The sequence below is a fragment of the Corvus brachyrhynchos genome, unplaced genomic scaffold (genome assembly GCF_000691975.1).
Source record: "Corvus brachyrhynchos isolate BGI_N302 unplaced genomic scaffold, ASM69197v1 scaffold46, whole genome shotgun sequence".
Lineage (NCBI taxonomy): Eukaryota > Metazoa > Chordata > Aves > Passeriformes > Corvidae > Corvus > Corvus brachyrhynchos.
This window is the reverse complement of record NW_008238838.1, coordinates 1,222,585-1,240,513: the sequence shown is the minus strand read 5'-3', so window position 1 is coordinate 1,240,513 and position 17,929 is coordinate 1,222,585.

Below are 17,929 nucleotides of genomic sequence, written 5' to 3'. Positions count from 1 at the left end.
TTCCTTTTTATCCCACACCCGAGAGGAGCCCCTGCTGCTACAGGAATGCTCTCCATACCCTTGGGGTTTGCGTAAAGGCTGCACCACGAACCCTGCTGCAGGACATCCTGTGATGGGGACATTTCCAGGGTGCCACCCACAGCTGTGGCCAGTGCCACCGCTGAACACCACCCACATCCACAGCCCCCAGCTCCCGTGGCTGTGGGGTCAGAGTTTGGTGGTTTCCACGCTGAAGTCACCCCCACCACCATTAAACTCCAATCTCCAGTACCAGGGACAGCAAAAGGAGCCAAAGCCCAGGAAGTGAGACATTGATGCATCAGGCAAGGAAAGGAGATCACAGAATTATTGAATCATTAAGGTCATAAAAGACCTCCAAGATCATCAAGTCCAACCTTTGACCAAGTTGACTTCCAGGCCCACTAAACCATATCTTGAAATGATGCATCCACTCATTTTCCTGAACACTTCTAGGGGTGATGACTCCTCCACTTCCCTGCTCCAATGCTTAACCACTCTTCCTGTGAAGAAATTTTTCCTAATAACCTGAACGTCCCTTGGTGCAACTGAGGCCATTTCCTCTTGTCCTGTTGCTTATTCCCTTGGAGCAGAGCCTGACCCAGCCCCCCGGCTGCCCCCTCCTGTCAGGGAGCTGTGCAGAATCAGAAGGTCCCCCCTGAGCCTCCTTTTCTCCAGGATAAAGAACCCCAGTCCCCTCAGCTGCTTCTCCTGGGACTTGTGTCCCACCACATGGGAGGCCCTTGCCTTGGCCTCCTCCCCTGCTCCAAACCCAACCAGCCCCAGCCCAGCCCAGCCAACAGCACGTGGGATCAGCAAAAGGTGCTCCCCTCTTCTCCGTGGTTACATCTCAGCTGCTCTGGCATGCTCTGCCACTAGAAATAAATGGATATAATCCTTAAAAGCAGCCTCATGGGGTTGCTGCTGACCATATGCACCGAGCACAGAGAGGGAGCGGGGAGCAGGATTGGGAAGAGGCTCCTGCTGAGCAGCTGTCAGCCCACCCCGGCTCTTTGCAGGGACTAAAGGCGTGTAACTCCCAACTCCTGCACGCTGCAGAAGTTATCATTTGGAAGTTGTTGCTCTGCAGTGACTTGACAGTCTAACAATGCAAAATAAATCTATTCACGCTGCTTTGGCGAGACCAAATCCCGGGAATGTGCCGCAACAGCAGAGAGCAGTGATAAGTTCTTGTAACTTACAGCAACTCGGTGCTGTCCTCATTACCATAAATTATCTTCCTGCACACACAAGAAACCTTTCCAGCGGACTCCACTGTTGCTGAGCTTTATTCCCTGTTCTGTGTTAAAGCTGGGAGTACTTTGTGTGAGCCCAGAGCCCTCCTGACAGCGCTGGGTTTGAAGTGCCTGGAAGCTGCAGCGCTCTTCCCGCTTCTCTGACCAGAGCGTTGGTGTTAGCAGCACTTTCTAGAGGCTTGTAAAGAGGATTCACGGCTGGATTTTGTGCTCTGGAATGCACAGGGGCTTTGCACATCATCCCCTGCAGGTCTCTCTGTGTAGCCTGGGTAGGGCTTTGTAGCAGAACGTGGTTAAAAGGAGGGGGAGAAACTTCTGCCTCAAGGGAAGAGCAGAACCAAGACAAATTCGCAGAGCCCAGGAATGAGGCATCGAATTAATCAAGGTGGACAGGTGAGGGAACAGTGCTCTGCCTATCAGTGGGATCTTGGATGCACCAGTGTTGATGAGAAAGGACAGTGAGACATCTTCATTTCACCAGATCCCTCGTGGAGCCAGCAGGGACGTGTGCCCACGGCCAGGACCGGGGGACATGGATCCCCACAGAGATGCTCCCAGTCTGTCACCAATTCCTTGCCTCATCTCCTGCACCCTGTGCACGCTGGAGCTCTGCAAGGACCTGTCCATGCCCACTGCTGCACGCAGGATCTGCTGGCCAACACACCCTGCAGTGCTACAGCAACCGGAGATGCCCAGGCCCTGCTCAGCAGCAGGCAGGGACACGCAGGGCCTTCACTGAAATAAAAATGGTCTTTTCGAAAAGCTTTGTCTGGATTTGCAGCTCAGAAAAGTTGCTCTGCAAGGATGTTTGGGATGAGCCCTGGCTTGAATGGAAACATCCATTCAGGATGAGACAGCTGGGGCTGGGACAGGCTGGGAGAGCTCACGGTGTTCACCTGGAGAGGAGAAGGCTCCAGGGACACTGCAGAGCCCATTCCAGGGCCTAAAAGGGTGCCAGGAGAGCTGGAGAGGGACTGGGGACAAGGCATGGAGGGCCAGGACACAGGGAATGGCTTCCCAGCGCCAGAGGGCAGGGTCAGGTGGGATATGGGGCAGGAATGGTATCCTGGGAGGGTGGGCAGGCCCTGGCACAGGGTGCCCAGAGCAGCTGTGGCTGCCCCTGGATCCCTGGCAGTGCCCAAGGCCAGGTTGGATGGGCCTTGGAGCAGCCTGGGACAGTGGGAGGTGTCCCTGCCCATGGCATGAGATGATCTTTAAAGTCCCTTCCAACCCAGACCATTCCTGGATTCCATGATTTCACAATCCACTGTGGTGGGCTGACCTTGGCTGGACACCAGGTGCACACAGAACTGCTCCATCTTCCCAGCTGGACAGGGGAGATAAAATAAGATGGAAAACAACTCACAGGTTGAGATAAGGCAGTTTACTAAAGCAAAAGCCAAAGTCTGAGTGCACAAGCAAACAGAAAAAAAAAGGTTTATTCTCTTCTTCCCACCAGTGAGGGATGCTCAGCCACTTCCAGGGAAACTGGGCTTCATTTTCAATACAACCTCACCACTTCCAAAGCCGGGGAGGTGCTGGCTGGGTTCTTCAGGAAGGACTAAACTCATCCATGTCTTTTCCTAACGCACCAGTGCACGGAGCAGCTGCTCCGGGAGACAAATACAAATAATGAGTGCCCCCCGTTCCTCCTCCCTTCCGTAGCTTTTTGATCTGAGCTGGGGGTCTGGAATACCCCTCTGGTCAGTTGGGGTCAGCTGGCCTGGCTGAGTCCCCTCCTGGGATCTTGTCCCCCAGCCCCTGGATGTGGGGAATGTTGAGAGAGACTGTGCCAACTGTGCCCAAACCAGGGCATGGGGGTGTCATAAAGCACAGCACTGGGAGGGCTCCTGTGGGAAATGAACTCCAGCTCAGCAGACCAAACACATCCCCTCCCAGCCCTAAAATGCACCTGAGTTGGCACAGGAAGAGCATCCACCCTCCCTGTGCAGCTCAGCAGAGAGGGCAGAGTGGGAAGGGCACGTGAGGGGTTTCCTTCCACAACAGAAGATGAAACTACAGAAGGCTCCAAGCACCAGACAGCAGCCTCACAAAGCAATTCTGCACCTCAATATCCTGGTTCTTCCCCTCCAGGTGGATTTTGGCTCCACAAAGACTCCAGTGGGGCTACAGGTTCACATTAACAAATTGCCAAGCCCTGCTTGGGGAAAGGCTTTTGGAGGTTTTCTGTTTGGGATTTAGGGTTTCTCCCAGTTTTTCCTTAAAACAAAGACTCAGAACTGACTGCCTTGTGCAGGGGATGGAGGAGCAGATTTAGGGACTGGGAGGCACAATTCCAATGGGAAGTTCAGGTGTGACACACCTGCATGAGCCACATGCTACATATTGCACACCTCTCTCCAGCTGGAAATGAAGACTTCCAGCTCATTCCCTTGAAATCTCCCAGCCACCTGATACCAGCAGGAAGCAATCTTGTTGTTGAAATGTTTTTTCCAAATCACAGGGGTGGAATTAAGTTTGTTTTTCCTCTCTATTCCAGCCAGGCTAAAAACCACCCTGCCGAAATCCACAGTGTTACAAAGTGGGGGCATCTCACCCGAATCCCTCCACCCTCCCAGCCATGCTGGGAGATGTGCTCCTACCCACACCTCCACGCCAGGAAACATTTGCAACTCAATCCCCCGTGTTCCCTGAGCTTCTGTCCGATGCAGATCCAAGCCTTGCGTTTGGCTGGATTTTAACTGAGCGGCGTCTCCCACCCCTTTGTTGGGGGATCAGCTCTCGGGGAGCTATTCCCAGTTTATTCCTCAAGCTGGATGCTCCGTAAGCAGGCGACAGCCGTAAGTGTTTCTTGACAGGAGCTTGGAAATATAATGCGCCGCAGGTTGTTTCCTTCCTCTTAATAGGATGCAAAGCTCCGTTTTCAAAAGGATATGCTAACATTTTAAGCTCTTTTTGTTCGTATAAATGATAATGTAGTCAACACAAGGGTCTCATCTCTCCTTGAAGTGAATATTATTCCTATTCACCTTAATGTATAAGCACCAGGCTCGGGAATAAAACTCAGCCAAGCTCCCCCTGAGTGGGCTCATCCGAGGCTTTGCTCCCAGAGAGGAGCTGGTGGAGGAGAAGCAAAGCTGGCCACTGCTGGAAAACCAAAGGATGGACTTGAGGCCTCCTTAAATTGTATAGGCTACTGCAGCTCCTCCTTTAGTGCCATGCTAAAGGAGATCTTTCAGTCCCGGAGAATGATGTTCTAGAGGAAGGATGCAATAAATAATTTGCCTGAAATAGAGAGGTCAGGGCATTGTCCAAGACGTGAGGAGATCTTTGCTGTGGGCAAACTACAGAGACAGTGTGGAGTGAAGCCATAAAAGACAAAAGCCACCGGTTTTTAGGAGCATGGACCTCTCCAAAACCCTTTATCATCCTTCCAGTGCGTGAAGGACGTGGCAAGAAAGACAGAGAGAGACTCTTAACAAGGGCTGGAGAGCCAGGACACAGGGAATGGCTTCTCACTGCCAGAGGGCAGGGCTGGATGGGATATTGGGCAGGAATTGTTCCCTGGGAGGGTGGGCAGGCCCTGGCACAGGGTGCCCAGAGCAGCTGTGGCTGCCCCTGGATCCCTGGAAATGTGCCAGGTGCTTGGAGCAGCCTGGGACAGTGCAAGGTGTCCCTGCCCATGGCAGGGGGTGGAACGGGATGAGCTTTAAGGTGCCTTCCAACCCAAAGCATTCCACGACTCTGGCACTGGGACTGTTTAGGCTCGTGACGCTTTCCCACACTTAAGGACCAGGAGTCCCTCCACATGCCAGCCCCTCTCCAAACAAATCCATCCTGCTGCCTCCAAAGACATTCCTGGCAAAGCACACGAGCAGCACTCAGATGTGGGGAGGGAGGAGGAGTTGAAACCCTACAGGTTTTCCTGCTTGTGAGGTTTCGGAAGACGCTGTTCTCCTTGTTTTCCACGCCCGGGCTCCTCATCACACCTGTCTTACACACAACCCCTGACAGGCTCACAGACAGACCTGCCTGCCTGCTCCCAGATTACAAAGGAGGGATCAATTCCAGCCTGTCAATCCCTCCGTTTCATTAGCGACTGATTGGGAGGCATCACATCCTGTCTTCCAAGAGTCAAAGCCGTAAACAAGACAACATTGTTAAAAAATAAAGGAATAACAATTTGGGAGATAACTGAGCTACTCCTCAGTGAAACCACAGCTCTGGCGGGACAGGCAAAAGGAGGTTTCCCGAAGTTATTGGCCACCTTGAAAGATGCTTTTCCTTTTAGGATGAGCAGGAAAAAATGTTGCCAGAAGGAGAAAAGGAGAATTGCTTGGAAAAACATCTCTCTCTCCCTAGATTTTTGATACAACCTCACCATTTCCAAAGCCGGGGAGGTGCTGGCTGGGTTCCTCAGGAAGGACTAAACTCGTCCATGTTTTTTCCTAATGCACCAACTGTCACGACTGTCAATTCAGCTCCTTTCATGGAGATTAGAATCCATTTGCAAAAGGAAAAAGAAAATGGGGAGAAAAAAAACCCCCAAAAAAAACAAAGAAGAAAAAGGAAAGAAAAGGTATTTAATTGGCAACTGAATTCCTCATGAAACAAAGAGATGGATTCATGCAAAGAAGAATAGGGAGAGCTGTTTTGATATCTGAATTTTAATGACTCCATGGCATCCCTATTTGTTATGTATCTGCTTTCGAAATGTCACGGCTGGCTCTAGTGGTAATTACTGAATTTCAACATTTATAGAAAAGCAGCACATACAGTATGGAGATAATTGCCCAGTTGGAGAGTTATGAAGGATCCAGGTTCCCCCCCCGCCCTCCTCCCTCCTTCTGCGACTACAGAATTTTGGTAATTATCACTAGAGCCACTTGTTAAAAAATCAGAAAGCAGGTAAACAACAAACACCAGCGTGGTTTATTCATTAAAATTCAAAAAACACATCATCATATTCATCTTGAAATTACAAACTGCTGCAGCTTGCAAAAAGCAGGGCCCTCCTGCTACCCCGGTGTTTAGTGTTGCTGTACATCATACACCGAGACAGTTTCCTGATAGGAATTGTTATGTAATAAACACTATTGTGGGGCACTCACAGGTAAAATAAATCGATTTATCCAGGTTGTAACATCAGCCATGATCACACCACAGATCCCGACTGGGGTGGATCTGATGGCAGCACAAAGCAGGGAGCACCCACCAGGGTGGGTGAAACACACTCCAAAGTGCTTGGGGAGTTTGATGTTTGTGTTTTGGCTTAAACTACATGTGCCCTTTGGCTGTGCTCTGTCCCAAAATGCTCCTGCATCCATAAAAAATCACCGGGGAAAGGGCAGCTCAGCCCTGCCTCTGCCCTGCTTTCACCCACACGACTCCTTCTCTTTGCAGGAAGCACTCTCCCCACCTCGCAGACAGGAAAACCCAGACACACAGATATAAATCCCCTCTTGATTTCTCCCAGTTCATCACTCGAGGGCTCTGTGATGTCCCACACCTCCCTCGTGCCCCACCCCAGGAGTCACAGCAGCACCCAGAGCAGAGGCAGCAGCGCTGGCTCCACACAGAATTCAGGCTCAGCTTCAAACAGCCCCGGGTTCTGAGTTTCCAGAACAGGGGATTTTGTGACGTTCCGATCTTTAATCAAAGTCAGGTACAAAGAAAACTCGCCTGCTTAGAAGTGGGGATGTGTTAGAAGCAGGGGCATGGGTTGGGGAAGGTAAACACACAGGGATATAATTAAAGGAGAAACGACAGTTAACAATGAGAATCTCCCGGCTTTTACAAAAACACAGAAGGAAAAGACCATTATACAGACACAGGAGATAAGTGGATCCAGCACAGATAAGACTGACAGAGGGAAATTGGAGGCAGGAGAGGATAAGAAGCTGACACTGACACTTACAATATTTACTTTTGCATCTGTGTTCACAAATGAAGAGGATGAGGATTTGCCTAAGTCAGGGATCAGATCCCCGGGGAGAGGAGAAGAGGAATTAGGGAATGTGCAGATAACACAAGAAATGGTCAATAAGAGCTTAGGGGAACTTAAACTGACACAAAGCATTAGGGACCAGATGGCAACATGTGCACGAGGGATTTACCAAACAGGGGAAGCAATGACAGGGCAGGACTTCAGTCCCATGGATTCCCTGAAAACGGGTAAGACAGGGAACACAGAGTTCCAGCAGCAGGTGGACATTTACACCAGAACCATCAGTGATCTCTCAAAGACCCCATTACTCTGACAACTCTCTCCTGTCGATGCTACAGACAGCAGGGTGGATTATCCCAGCTGCCTAAGGCAGTATTTTTTTGGACAGAAAAGTCACTAGTTTTCATTGCTCTGAGGGCTCCTCTTGAACTGCTCTTCCCACCTTTATTTTTACTATTCAAGGCTTAGCCTGTCTAGGAAAGAATTAAAATTTGGGTGTTTTCTGAGGGCTTACAACTGAATCTTAGATAGAAAAATCAGGGCTGAGCCGGCTTTCTCAAACCACCACTCAGTGAGACAGTTAATTGTAATTAAATCCATCTTTATTTAAAACCAAAGATAAGATTTGCTTTAACTTAAGCTTCCCTCCAGAACCAACACACGTGACCACCACAAACCCAGAGCGGTGCCGCCTTCAATCCAAACCCTAATGCTGGGGGAATGTGGAGGGAATCAGCTGCCCATCGACTGGGAGAAGAGTATTTATTTGGAAGCTCATTTATAAGGAGGAAGAAAGGCTTGAAAATGCCCAGGTTCATTAAGAACAGCCAAGATAATCTGATGAGAAGCAGATCAATCCTTATTAACTTGTTAGAAGCCTTCGAAGAGATTACTTGAGTTGGTGGACACGGGAGCTGTGATTGGCACCTCTCGCTGGCCGGGGACTCACGGACAGTGTCCAGCCCGTGGGGCTCATACTAATGGGAAAGGCCTGGGGAACAAATGGGAAAGTCTGGGGAGAGAAGGAGATCCACAAGGACACCCCACAGTGTCAGGGGCTGCCCTGAGATGCTGCGTGAGGCTCCCCGGGGAGGTGAGAAGCAGTTTTACAGTGCACTCTGCCCACAGCTTTGCCCACTGTATTGCACCTCCCAGCTCTCTGCCTAACCCACAGCTCAGCTCTATGACTCCCTGGCAGGTCTGAGCATCTTTTTCCTACTAAAGCTTCTCCTGGAGCTAAGGAAACGGGAATCTGGCCAGAAACACCGATGGAAAGGCTGAATTTGAAATATTACGAACACCAAGCAGGGCCCTGAGTCTGGACATCCTTCACCCTCAGCTTTGTACCCATCAGTCCAGATCGAGCAAGCCGTGATACTGGAAACATTCCCCGTTGCCATTGCAGAGGGAACCGGGGCTGGGCTGGTAATCATCAAGGAACACTCTGGAAAATGAATATCCCTCCGCCATCATTAGGGATGAATGTTATGGAGATGAAGCAGTGGAACGGGATAATGAGGTGTGCAGTGGAGGAGGCTGGGAGCCTGCCAGATGGGGGGATGCCACTTCCTATCATTTTTCACTGGTAAAATTGATAGATCGTGCCACCAGCCTCTCCCCCAGTCCCACATTCATCCCAATTAAGGAATCATGACTGATCTCCTCGAGGAACGAACATGTCACAGTGTTCAGCTGGGGCAGAGCAACTTTGCCTCCCAACGCCCACAGCTGCTGGACAAGAAGCTCCTGCCCCACCTGACGTCCTGTTTCTTCCACACGACAAGAAAAGAACGTTTCTCATGTCCCTGGAATGTTTCCTTGTTCTTGAGCGGGTGAAAAGCTGAGCTCAGACCTTTCCCCCTCCTCTGTGTCCATCTCTGCAGAACGAGGTCCACACCCCACAGGGAGGACGATGCTCTGCTCAACCCCTCCAGACAGCTGCTAAAATCCCAGGCGGTGTCTGGAGCACAGTTTCCTGTGTGGGTGGTGACACAACGCCAGTGACGGGTGCCAGACGGGATAAAGGGAACTTGGGATCTCATGCATGGCACTCATTAAGTTGACTTTGTAAGGAACACCCCGATAACACCCTCTGGAGAGGCACTGCAAACCCAGATCTTACGAGCCAGCAGAGACTCCCTCTCTCACACCTGACTAAGCCCCCTAATCACGGGCAGAACTTCAATCAGCGCTTACAACAATCCCACAACACAAATCCATCCGACGCTCCATTAATGCTCGCAGTATGACTTGTTATCCACAAAGGAAACACTGCTGGGTGATAATGAAGGCGTTCGATTGGGATTTCGAGATGAGCAACAAGAAGTGCCTGGTTACCAGAGCGTGACACTCCAAGCTGGGATAAATAAGCTCTTGATTGCTGCGCTCAGCCCAAGTCACCTGTGGCTCCACTGAAGAGCCTCTACTTGCCCACCGCCGCTGTCGACTCGCTGGGATGACCACAAAGCCATGGCTCTGCTCCTTCTTTCCTGTTTCCCAGCCAAGCCCTGGGCTTTCCTGGCATAGGACTTGCATGTTTCCATCACGACCAGTGCCATGAAACTCAGCGAGGTCACTGCAAGTAGCAAAGCAGAAGTGGCTCACTGCGAGTGGAGCATTATCTCCATTAATTGAGCCTGGCTAAGAGCTGGCCAGGCCAATTTTTACCCAGCATTCTCTCGAGGGGACCAGCTCACCTCTGTGGGCTCCGAGCCAGCATTAATGTGGCGGTTGTTAAGCCCTGCTCAGGAGTCTTCATTAAACCACCCCGGTATTTCTGCCGGCCCAGGGTCACGATTGCGCTGCACAGCCTCATTGCAGTGCAGGCTCTGCAACAAGGGAGAGGAAAATCATGGAAATGCACTGTTTTTCCTGACATGAGGCTCAGGGAGGGGCTGGCATCACTGAGGACTTGCCCTCTTTGCTGCCCTGTGAAAGGCAGCCCTGCTCTGCACCACTAAGCACCAGTGTCTCATCCCACCTGCCTGGCTTGGGATGTAAAAAAGCCCTTCCTCGGCCTAGCCTGCAAAAGACTAATAATTCTCCTGGCAGCTGGAGTCCTGGCTGGAAACCTTACTTTATTGCTTTCCTGCTACTTTTTTTGCTCAGAAGACAAGGAAAATGTCAGAGAAGTCTGAACCCCTCCTATTTTCATATTCATTGGCACAGAAAGCAGTGAACTTTCATCTTCCCTCAGCACTGATTTAGGGTAGCATTGCCAGGGCAGTTCAGAACACAATAATAATGATGCTGGTAAAAACCATAAATATATAATAGTCTCATATATGTGCATATGACCATCATTTGCAGGGAAGAATCTGGGGCTGAGTGAATGCCGAAGAGAGCAGAACTTCTCCAGGCAATGCTCTGCCACCCACAGGTTTGCCTTCCTTTCTCTCACAGATGAAAAATGTTTCAAAAACTCGAGGGTCACGTTTGGAGACAGTCCCCACTCACTGCCTGCAAAAGGGGATGCGTCTCCCCCAAACACCAGCTCACTTCTCTTGGTGTGTGTGGCAGCAGGGAACTGACCCTGGGTGGGTTTGGAAGGAACCAAAGGCTGGTTTGGGTGCTGAGGGTGAGTGAGGGCAGTTTGTGCTGAACGAGAGGAGCAGTTTGGGACAGAATAAACACCTCAGGCTTCAGGCCTTGAAGCAGTTTTTGGCAATTAGGAGTTAGGGCAGCACCTGTCTGCAGGCAGGGGACCCTCACCTCTGCCTGCTGCAGGGTTTTCTCCAGTCTTCCTTAGAGATCCCTAAGGCTGGCCCCAGGCAGTGACAGGACACAGAGGCAGCTCCTCGGGAGCTCCAGGGCTCACTGGAATTGTTGTCCTGTCACCAAGCCCAGTCCCCACGCACCAGCAGAGTGAAGCAGCTCTCCCAGGGATTCCCCTTCCTCCTACAGCACACAGGCCACGACACAAAATGTTCCTCCACTCCCAAATACTGCAAAACTCAAGGGTGCTGGTGAGGCAATAGATAAGAGTGGCTACACACAGCAAAGTACTGCACCTGCGACCCCACCCGCCTTGTAAAATCCCCAATAATCAGCTCTAAAAAGCTTCGGGTTGGTCAGGGAGGACCAGCTGAGATGCTGATGGGGGCTCTGCCCCATGTACCTGTAGGTGCTTCACTCACCCCCCCTCCCTTTTATTTTTAATATCATCACTGCTCTAAAAATAAAACCAACTTGACACTGATGAAAGCTGAAAAACCCCACCAGACCAGTTTCTCCATGTGCCTGACTCCAGGGCCCCTTGATCAAATTGTTTTCCTTCTCCCTGCTGATCCCCACGAACTCCTCAGCTCTGCCCAGGGGGGACAGGGCTGGAAATGGAAGCCCAGGTTTCCCTCTGGCATGGAGCTGTCAGAGACAGCTCTGTGAGCATCATCAGTTCTGTGCCTGCTCCTCGGCTTTGGAAATGGAAATGAAAGATTTCTTTCCCATTCTCTTCCCCCTGCCAAGCCTGTAACGAGCTGGAGATGGGAAGTGCCAGGGACGGATGAAAATAGAAGGAAAACAGCTGATAGTGTTTCAGCTAAACCAGCCCCAGGATGAGGCAGGGAGCATCCCCTAAGGGACCCCCGACCCTCCCAGTAAAGCCCTGAGAATAGGGAGGTTATTTCTCCCCTGGGAAACAGTCCTGCCTCAATTAGCAAATTTTCAGCCCAGATGGAGCAGGATGATTATCAACCATAACTCTCACTGCTGCCTTCACCCACAAGAAACCCTGCCTGGCTGCACAGCCCCTCCCTCTCTGCCCAAAGCACGTCCCAGCTTTCAGGCTCCACGAGCTCTTTCTCCTTTCAAGGCTGATCAACCTTGGCTTGCAAACGAGGTGAGTGGCTGCAACAGTTGCTGGTTTACGAGCTCAGTCCTGCAGCATCTTTAGGAGGTTGGGGGGGAGAGAGAGGAGAAATAACACATTCTGCTGCCACTGGAAACCAAATTATTCCCCAGCCAACAGGAAAAAACCCACTCATGAACTGACCATGGCTTGCTCATTACTCTCACTTGATATTTATCACTGGGACGTTTCGCCAAATGAATCCTGTCACCAGCTTTTGCTGGCAGTTCCCAAGTCCCAGGAGCAGCTGAAAATCTTCATCAATAAAATTTCAGGATGTGCTTTGTCTGGGCTGGAGACTGCCACTTCCCACTCCGCCACCCTGGAAGCGCGAGGTGGCACCGGCACCAAAAGTTGTGTGCAAAATTAAAGGCCTGGGAATTTTAAATGGAAACAGATGTTGGGGAATGCCATCATCCCGCACGTGCCCCAGGAAACAGCATTAACGTTTCCCAGTGATGGGCCTTGGAAATTGGATGCTGCAAGGGATGTGCTCACAGTTAGTGGGGTCCTTCCACTGGTGGTGGGACAATGGGGTCACATCTGCTGCCCAAGGGGCGGTGTGGAGGTAACTGGGGCTGAGGGGTGAGTCTGAGAGGTGCCACAGGCAGCACCTGGCTGTCCCCAAGCTGGGAGCTCTGTGGTCCCAGAGCGTCAGACTGGTCCTGCCAATTCCCAAAGTCTGGTATTGCCCTCATATGGAGACACAAAGCACGGACTAGAGGATAAACAAGGTTATCCCAAACAGATCAGATGGAGATAGTGGGAAAAAGCTAAACCAGCACAGATCATTCTCCCTCTCCCATTCCCAAAACTGGGTGTGAGGGGCAGCTGAGATGGAACCAGGATGCTGCTCTCAGCCTGAGCCTCCTGCCAAGGTGTCTTTGTACTGCTGGGAACACACATTCAAGGTACTGAAAGGGCAGGAGGGAGTCAAAGCAACACTTCCAGGCAGCCAGGAGGGTTCACTAAATATCCTGAGTTGGAAGGGACACACCAGGATCATCCAGTCCAGCTCCTGACACAGATACCCCAAAATCCCACCCTGGGCATCCCTGGCAGCGCTGTCCAAACGCTCCTGAAGCTCTGGCAGCCTCAGGGCCGTGCCCATTCCCTGGGGAGCCTGGGCAGCGCCCAGCACCCTCGGGGAAGAACCTTTCCCTGAGCTCCAGCCTGACCCTGCCCTGGCCCAGCTCCAGCCATTCCCTCAGGTCCTGTCCCTGGTCCCAGGGAGCAGAGGCCGGAGCTGCCCCTCAGCAGCCCCTGGTGATGTCTCCTCCAGCCCTCAGTCTCCTCCAGCTGAACAAACCAAGTTTCCTCACTCAGGTAGCCCCTTGAGATCCTTCACCATCTCAGACTCAGCTGTGCTTTGGGGTGGCTTCACTTCAGCAGCAGCAGAGGATGGGGGTAAAACCCTGGCACCTGATGCTCCTGGGTGCTGCGCCTGGGTGATTCATCCCCAGGGCAAAGTCGCCTCTCCCAAGTCCCAAAATTTGGGTGCAGGTTCCAGTCTGGGAACACTTGGCAAGCCATGCCCACGGCCACCCGCACGAGCAGCTTTGCTGTTTACTGCTGGAGCATCCTCGTGTGGGAGATCAGTTCCTTGGAGAGCTTGGCTCTGCCCTGCCAGGGCAGCTCTCTGTTCCCTCGGGGCACCCAGCATGTCCCCGCTCTCCATGGCTGCTGCCTTTACCCCTCGCTGTCCTCAGAGCTCTGGGGAACCTCATCGTGAGCGACGGGCACGGCCTCCTCTGGCAGCACACGGAGCTCGCTGCTTTGTTCGGGGCTGAATCAAACCCAGCCAGGCCAGAGGATTCCATTTAAAGCCACAAACAGGGCCTTTAAATCAAGGTAATACTGGTTCATGCAGCCAGCAGCTGCCTCCTCACCACAGTCACCCTGATAATAGGATCATTCAAGTCCTCCTATCCAGGCTTCTGGATGCTTTGTTCCCACCAAATGGGAACTATTGGTCATCCTGCCCTGCAGAGCTTCCCCCCTTCCCCTCCTTTCCCTTCCCCACCTGCTTTGAAGGATGAGTAAGACCAGACCTGTGGATGTACAAGCACAGGAGAAGAGGCACAAACTGCAGGGGCAGCTGGAACCAGGCCCTGCAATCCCATCCTGAGCGTGGCTCCCGTGGCCTCCCCACAACTCATTCCCCTCTCACTGCCTGCCAACCACAAGCAGCTTTTGCTCTTCCTGCTTGCAAGTCAAAAAGCTTGGAAATTGAGGAACAGAGGAAAAATATTTGCTCGTTATCCAACCAATTAGTTGGTGGTAAAAACAGCAAACAGAAGCGGAGTCTCCGAAGCACCACATTTTCTTTTAAGTGCTGTAAGCAGCTAATGACTCTGCAGAGCTCTGGGAAAACAGACTGGAAGCTCCAGCGTTTTTGAGAATGTGAAAATAATCTGGAGCTCGCTGTGTTGTTTAGGTCTGAGAAGAAAAGCTTTGGGAAGGACATCCCAAAAGCTTTCCTCTTTTTACCCCGCCGCCCACAGCTATTCCTGGCACAGACCTTGGTAACCCCCAGCAGCCTCTGCAGGCACCACATCCACCTTTTCACCTGTTAAATAAGGGGACCATTGATGTTCCCTGAGGGACAGGATCAGCAGTGAGGAAAGGGTTCTCCTGCTCCCCAAGCTCCACCTCGGAGTGGGAGGTAAGTGAAAATACACTTCAGACTCACCAAACTCCTGTCAGAAGGGCTGAAAAACACCATGAGCACGCTGGGGCACCTAATTCCCAGGAGAAAATGTGCTGTGGGGTCATTACTGGTTATTCATACCCAGATCCAGATTTGACACAACAAACCCCCATGCTTTTCCCCAGGTTCTGACCAAAATGCACACCCAGCACAAACACTCCCGTAATCCTCCTGATGGCGTTAAATCACAGGTGTCACACCGAAATCAAATTATTTATTTCCCTATCCCCACATCCCTCCCAAACTGCTTCTGTCCCAAAATTGCCGCTTATATTTTCTGTGTACAGATAGTAATAACTAAAATAACCATGTGGATGGATATCACGAACCTGGAAGGTAATAAGAGGCAATGACTCCAGTGACTGAAATGAAGGAGAAAGGCAGTTAATGAAATAGAGATGCCTACCAACAGCTTTTTAAATCAATTCACAGAGGCAATTTAAACAGCCCATCCTGTCATGATGTTTAAAATATGTCAATTCTGCTACTTTTTCCCCATTTCCCTTTTTGGCTGAGTTTCTTTCAGTTTTCTCTTTTGGTTTTTTTTAAAAAAAAAAAAAAAGGAGGAAAATACAGAAGAACTCACCTTCTTGGCTTCACAGCTTGAGCTTGCAGAAAGACAAAAATCTACTTGAACACAAGTGAAGTAACTCCAATGACAGAGTGCCCTGGTTAGAAAATTCCTAATAAATCACCAAAACCAATTGCTGCTCCAGTGCCACGTTTGACAAATTGAAAATAAATTGCATCAATTGCATGGGAGCCAGAAGAGCCCAGTTCAATATTTTCTCCCTAATGCATCTACAGGTGGTGTTGGGGGGGACATTTCTGTTATTTATTTATTTTTCACTCTGATCGATGCCGCGTTCTTCTCTGATACACCCTGCTCGGCGCTGGTCAGTAAATATTCATCTCTTCCCTTAATTAATGTGTGCTCAGGAATAGCCAAACACTGCATCTCCCCTTTCTGCACAGGGCAGGCATCAAGGTGGTCAAACTCACACAATTATGAGCTATTTTAGTGAAAAGATTTGAAACCTGAAGTTTTTGCTCAGGCACTTTTCACACATCCCACTCCTAAACACAAACTCCCTTATCTCAGCTCCCTCCAAAATCATGGGGAAGGCCAACATCTTCTCGAGCACAGGTTTTTGAGGAGTGTTTTTCTTCACCTGTATGACATTAATAAATATGAGAATTACTATAAGCTGAAATAAACTAAAACAGGAGAGATCCAAATCTTGGGCAGGAATTGTTCCCTGGGAGGGTGATGAGGCCCTGGCACAGGGTGCCCAGAACAGCTGTGGCTGCCCCTGGATCCCTGGCAGTGCCCAAGGCCAGGCTGGACGTGGCTTGGAGCAGCCTGGGACAGTGGGAGGTGTCCCTGTCCATGGCAGGGAGTGGAACAGGATGGGCTTTAGGGTGCCTTCCCACCCAATCCCTTCTGGCATTCCGTGATTCCCACCAGCCTAGCTCCCACATGTAGAATTCCGCTGCATTTCTACATTTCCAACAGGCCCCAACAAAAGTCAGAATTTGGAGTCTGCCCACTCCATCATCAAATTCTCACTTAAAAGCACAGCCTATGCAGGACTTCCAGCCAAGGCCAGGCGAAAAAAGGACAAAATGGGGATTGTGGCTCTATAAAAACACTTCTGATCCTCCTGCGAAACCTCTCTGCAGACACGGATCCAGAAATTGGAAGATTGTGGTCAGATAATACCATCTCTGACTAAATTAAGCATTGCCAAGTTAAGGCCACTAAAGCCTTCCCTGTGCTTCATTCCAGGATCTCCAGCCCACGCAGGAGGCAGAGCTCCTTTCACAGCAGGTGTTTAATACCAGCACCTCTCCTTAGGTCTTATTTTGCTTCCCATTACTCTGAGACGGGGTTTTTTCCTGGAGCTCATCACAACCAGCTCAGCTCCTTGGGTGAGCCCCATCCACCTGGGGAGGGCACGACCTGCTGCAAAACCAAATTTGCTGTGACTATGTAATTAAGCCTCTGTAATTAAATTCTCTTAAAAAGCAAATGCAGCAGAGCCACCTCCTTCTCCTCGCTGCATGACCCAGCAGGACCATGGAAATAAGGCTGGGCCTGCTCTGGTTTACCTGGCAGCCTCGGGGCTGTGGGATGAGGGACAACAGGACAGTGCCAGCATGAACTGCTCCCTGGGGGGATTTCCCCAGCAGTTTCTACCCTCCCTATCCACCTGCACACTCAAGGCTGTTCCCAATGCCAGGAAGAGGTTTTTTTCCCAAGGTGCAAGGGCTTTTCCATGATTAAAATAAGGCATTTTCATGATCCCACCAAAAGCACCAGTCCCTTCCCTGCAGTGCTCAGGCTCTGGAGATACTCATTAGTGATTTTTGCAGCAGGCAAACCCAGGGAAAAATGTATTTTCCCCATTAAACGCAGTCTTGGAAACGATGGAAAATGTTGGCTCTGATTTCAGCTGGGAAAATGCAAAAGCACCAACCAGCCCTGCTGTCCCCATCCCTCCTCGTCCATCCCCGCAGAACAAACAAACAAACAAAGCCTGTGAGCCCGCGAGGACATCTGGCACTGGGAATTCCAGCCCCAACAGTTGCAGCCTGGCACGGTCAGAGGCAAGGCCAAGCAGAATCTCAGGGGAGGTGTCCCCGAGCCTTAATTACAGGCTGTGGGTAACAGCCCCATGCAGCGGGATCTGCCCAGCGCTCACGTCCTTGAGAGGTCTCCCACAGGTTTCACAGACACAAACCCCATATTCCACATACACAACTGCAAACCTCTAATTCCTGACCGGAATTGTTCCTGTTAGGAACAACTTCTACCAGTGCTGAGAGTGCTGATGGTGCTAAGTCAGTGCCTGTTGCCCAGCTGCCAAATCCAGAGGCCAAAAATTCCTGCTACACCTCCAGCCTCAGCCCTTGGGCTGCTGTCTTGTGGCACAGGGGGGTTGGAGATTTGGGAGGAAGCCCAGCCTGCTTTTCCCGGCCTAGCACATTGTGTGGCTGCTAACTTGTGGAATTATTAACTGGAAACACGTAGAAAAATGGGATATTTGGGGGCTATGAGGACATTTTGGGCCATTTGTTTCTCTGCCCTAAGGAAAGCAACAAGTGGCCGCATCACCTGGAGGTGCAGGAATTAGGAGCAAGTGGCTGATTGTTTGCTCAAAGGAGGTCCATCCCAGGAAAAGCAGATC